The sequence below is a fragment of the Mus caroli genome, chromosome 4 (genome assembly GCF_900094665.2).
Source record: "Mus caroli chromosome 4, CAROLI_EIJ_v1.1, whole genome shotgun sequence".
Classification (NCBI taxonomy): domain Eukaryota; kingdom Metazoa; phylum Chordata; class Mammalia; order Rodentia; family Muridae; genus Mus; species Mus caroli.
Genome location: NC_034573.1, coordinates 143196364 through 143201648, shown reverse-complemented (window position 1 = coordinate 143201648; position 5285 = coordinate 143196364).

Genomic DNA, 5285 nt, shown 5'->3' with positions numbered 1-5285 from the left:
CCTCTCCCCTGCCTTTCCCTCTGCCTCTTCCCCTGTCTCCGCCCTTCTTCCTGCCTCTCACTCTGCCTCTCCCCCTGCTCCTGCCTCTCCCCTGCCTCCCCCTGCCTTTGTCTCTCCCCCTGTTTTCACCACTCCAGTGCTGGGATGAAGCCAGCACCACCACACCTGAGTGTGTGCTCTGCTGGGTGTGGACCCAGGGCTGTGTGTATCCTAGGCAAGCCCTCTGCCAGCTGAGCTGAGTCCACAGCCCTGCCCTTTTGTCTTTCCCACAGGGTCTCTCAGTATCCACCCACACCCAGCTATTGGGTTTTCAGGTTCAAGCAGCTTAGAGGGGGCCTTGCACACCACTCATTACGCTTTCCAGGCTGAGGTATGCCCATGCACACATTGATTCCTTAGGCCTGGGGCAAACTAAAGGCTCTAGAGCCACCTTCTGTCCCCATCTCTGCAGCCTCCTGCTTGAATGCCTTGCACCTGAGTGCCTATGTAGTTCATCTTGTACCCAACTAGAAGAACACGGCTTTTTACTTATGTACAAAGCCTCCCCTTCCCTCTGGGGGAGTGGCTTTGGGAAATGACTTCCGTGGCCCTGCTAGGTTTTCAAAGAAGTGAGACATAGGCAACAAGCTCTTGTTGAAAACCACCTCTGAATCTTCTAAGGGGTTTTAAGCACCCAGGACATAAAGGGAAATTGGCCCCGACAGAGGCACGGTGGTTGATTTAGCCAATCGCGTGTATAATACTGCATTCTGGAAGCCTCGGCGCCTCCACGGGCCGTCTCAATAGGCATGACTTTAAATAAGACACTTTGTTATTAAATAAAAGCTCTTTGCAGACAGGGACCGGAAGGGTTGGCCCGGTCAGTCATTTGGGTTTGAAATCTCCCTTAAAATGAATTTCCAGAGGATATTACAGAAGGACGGACACGGGCAATAAAACACATTGTGCAATGCTGCTAAATATGTATTTCAGCCTCTTTAAATGTCCATAAATACATATGCATGAGGCTCAGACCCTGCTTCCAGCTTGCTGACTGCAGGTTCTGGGCATGTGCTATGTAGCCGCACAGTGGATGCAGCCCAGGGACATGGGGTCCGATTCCCTGAGACAGACTGTCTTGGTCTAGCTGCCCCTCCCTCAGCAGCCAGCAAGTGGCTCTGGGCCTCCATCCACATGATGCCCATCCTTGCTGTCTGGTCCTGGGTTCATCCATTCGCCAGCTATCTGGTCTGTTGTAGCCTCCCTCCTCACATAGCTCTGTAATGCCCAGCTGTACCCTGACGCAAGATGAGTCTCCCCACGCTCTCCTCTCAAGTGCGAAGAACACGTTTCCCAGGGGTTACCATGACAAACACCCATACAGGCTCAGGATATCAACTAGGGCTTTTGCCCTCAGAACCTGGAGGGCAGAGGTTTGGAGTATGTCTGCTCAGGGATGCTTTCCTCTGGAGACTCTGAGGATCACTCTGCCTCTAGCCTCTCTCAGGCGCTGGTGTCTTCAGTAGGCCCTGGCGTCTGTATCTTGGTCTGATTCACACCCATCTCTGTCTCCATCTGACTCCACGGCCTCTTCTGCATTTGCATCTCTCCCTGAAAAGGACCAGTCCTGCTGGCATGAGCCCACCACTCCCACTTTGTCTAAAACTTTTCAGCAAGGAGGCGATGGATTTTCCAAATGAGGCCGCATTCTGAGGGCCTCGGTTTAGGACTGCTGCATGGCTTTTGGGAGGACTGGCCCTAAAATTTTTAAGGCCTGAGTACTTTCCGACTGTGTTTTCAGGGTCAGAAATTTACTGGTTCCTGCCTTCCATTCACTTGCCAACAGCTACAAAGCATCTACCTGGAGCCCTACTAAGTCCTGGAAAACATCAGAGATGGAAGCACACCTGTAGGGATCCACGGGGGTGGGGAGGTGCATAGTAGAAATGTTGGGGGGGGGGAACTTTGTTCGGAGGGGGCCTCAGTGGAGATAAGATCTGGTGAGGGGTGAGGGAGGAGCATTGTAAAGGAGGAAGGCGGTGTGGCAAGGAGGCTGGAGGCTGGATGAGTAGGGAGGACCTCAGAGCAGCTTGAGAGATGACCACAGTAGGACTTTTCATTTGTAGAGCTCATTTGACTCTGAGGACAGAGAATGACTCTCTGTGGGGAGCAGGAGGGGGTCGCCCAGCATGGTTGCTGAGCAGGAAGGACAGGTGTACTGTCTAGTTTTGTGTCAACTTGACACAGGCTGGAGTTATTAATTACAGAGAAAGGAGCTTCAGTTGAGGAAATGCCTCCATGTGATCCAACTGTAAGGCATTTCCTCAATTAGTGATCAAGGGGGAAAGGCCCCTTGTGGGTGGGACCATCCCTGGGCTGGTAGTCTTGGGTTCTATAAGAGAGCAGGCTGAGCAATCCAGGGGAAGCAAGCCAGTAAAGAGCATCCCTCCATGGCTTCTGCATCAGCTCCTGCTTTCTGACCTGCTTGAGTTCCAGTCCTGACTTCCTTTGGTGATGAACAGCAGTATGGAAGTGTAAGCTGAATAAACCCTTTCCTCCCCAACTTGCTTCTTGGTCATGATGTTTGTGCAGGAAGAGAAACCCTGATGAAGACAACAGGTAAGAAAGGCAGGAAGTGCAGTTGGGAACGTGGACCCAGCACCCTCAGTGGAGATGAACCACCATGCTCACCCTGAGGTCAACAGTGAACTAGGAGTCTGCAGGTGTGCGTGTGCTAATCATGTAAACAAAACTCTCATTCTGAGCTCTTGCAGCCTGATTGAAACAAGGTGGAATCTCCGTGTTGAGAATAGAACAGCAAGAGGCAGCTTCCATGCAACTGGCCAGCAGCTTTTGAAATGGGCTAGCACCTAACCTAACCGTGAGGGGATGAGGAGATGTCTCTGCCTGTAAAGTTCTTGCTTTGCTTGCAGGAGGACCTGAGTTTAATCGCCAGAACATACATATATGTATATGCATACATACATGCGTACATAATACACACACACATATATATGTTATTATATACACACAGAGAAATATACACATATTTATGTATATATAATTCAGGGAGAGGCAAGGCGGCAGAGGAGGTGAGGCTGCTTTGAAGCCAAGCCTCTTGACTTGAATTTTATTTCTGGGACTCACGTGGTGGAGGGAGAGAACTGAGTCCCACAAGCTGCCCTCGGACCACTCCACGTGACAGCTTCTGTAGCAATCCCAGCATCAGGAGGTGGAGATCAGAGGGGGCTGCAGGCTGTCAGTTTCTGACTTCTCTCTGAGTTGCTGGCCAATCAGAGGCTGGTATCAATAAAGAAGGCAGGGCTGGAGAGAGAGAGAGCTCTTACTGGTAGCTGAGAGGACACAAGTTTGGTTCCCAGTACCCACACTAGACAATCTCACAAACATGTGCAATTACAGTTCTAAGGAATCCAACACCTTTGGCCTCTGCAGGCGCCTACACTCATGTGCACACAGTCACTCCTGACCTTCCACATTATTAAAAATAATAAAACCCAACAGGGTGGACAGCTCCTGAAGAACAACCTGAAGTTGACTTCTGGCATCCACACTCACATGTGTGTACACATCTGCACACACACACCCCACGGGGAAAGGGTTACAATAAGTGAAAATTTCTAATTATAAAATTATAGCTTAGTATGGCTGAATTTCTAGAGAAATATATGTAACACAGTCACACATGGAAAGTTCCAGCTATAAACTTATCTATGACATGTGTGTGTGTATGTGTGTGTATGTATGTGTGTATGTATATATGTGCATGCATGTGTGTATGTATGTGTATATATGTATGTGTGTACATGTGTATATGTGTATATGTGTGTATGTGTGTATGTATGTGTGTATGCCTGCATGTATGTGTATGTGTACATGCACGCATATATGTCTATGTATGTGTGTATATGTGTGTATGTGTGTATGTATGTATGTATGTATGTGTGTATATGTACACATGAGCCATGCAGAGCAGAGCACGTGGCCAACACCAATTCCTTCTACTTGCTGAGTTTCAGAATCATATTTAAAACCTAGCATCATGCTTTTATACAGTTGCAGCCTGTGTTCATGGTAGAAAATTGGGCCAATATGCCAAACAAGCAATGCTTTAAAGCTTTCTCCAGTAGCATAGATCCTCAGGGATCGTCCTTCCCGGCCCACTTTGCAGAGTACTGTTTCTCAGATCTCCCTCCAGAGAGCTTTTCGATGTTTATTCCAGCAGTCAGGTCTTCTCCAGGGAAACAGCTGCTGCAGAAACAGCCACCCTCCAAGCTGGTCTTCACATATTCTGATGATGCCCAGTCCAACGGTTTCTAGCTTCTGAACCCTGAGGCACCTCGGGCATGGCACAGTCAGAGAAGGTGGATGGTTTGGAATGGCATCGGGTGTGTGTGTGTGTGTGTGTGTGTGTGTGTGTGTGTGTGTTAGTGAGGATGTGTGCGGAGTGTTTGTGCTCAGGGAGGTAGGAAGGGACACCTAGGAGTGGGCCTCTGTCACCAGGGAGCATCCGTCTGGCCAGGCTGCAAAACACTTAGTCTTCCTTAGACCCAGGCAAATGCTTTACCGTTCTTTTAAGTATATTCTTTAAAGGTCCAACTTTAAAGCCTCACGGCCCAGGAAACCTGAGCTCAGGGTGAGCGTCTCTTTGCAAGCAGCTGGGGCTGGTGCAAATGACATGAATTACACTCACCATTACCTCAAGATGCACTGCTCCCGCTTGGCATAAAATTGCCCATTTCCTGCAGTGATATAGGGGCCTGATTCCCGACGCTCGGTCGATGTCAGGAGCTCCTATTTTGTGCCTGACACACTGGTCATTTTAATCGCCCTGGCCTCCCTATCTGGGCCATGCCCTGCTCCACTCTGCTTGTATTTCTTGCTCTGACTACACTTTTTTGAGGCCCAGGTTGCTCAGACAGGTGGCACATATTATTCTGAAAGTGCAGGGCCACATCCCTCCAGGGCACAGGAACAGGAGCAGAAACAACTTTACAGGCAGGTAAAGCAAGAGCACAGCTTTACGAAGTAGGACCAGGTGGATGATGGAAGCTACAGGCCTCTTCCCTCTGTGTGTGCGCGTGTGTGTATGTGTGTGTGTGTTTTCCTTCTGTGTATGTGTCTGTGTGTCTTCCTTCTGTGTATGTGTTTGTGGGTATGTGTTTGTATGTGTAAGTCTGTATGTATGTGTAGGTATATATACATAAATATATATATATATATATATATATATATATATATATGTATATATATATATGTGTGTGTGTGTGTGTATATGTGTGTGTGTA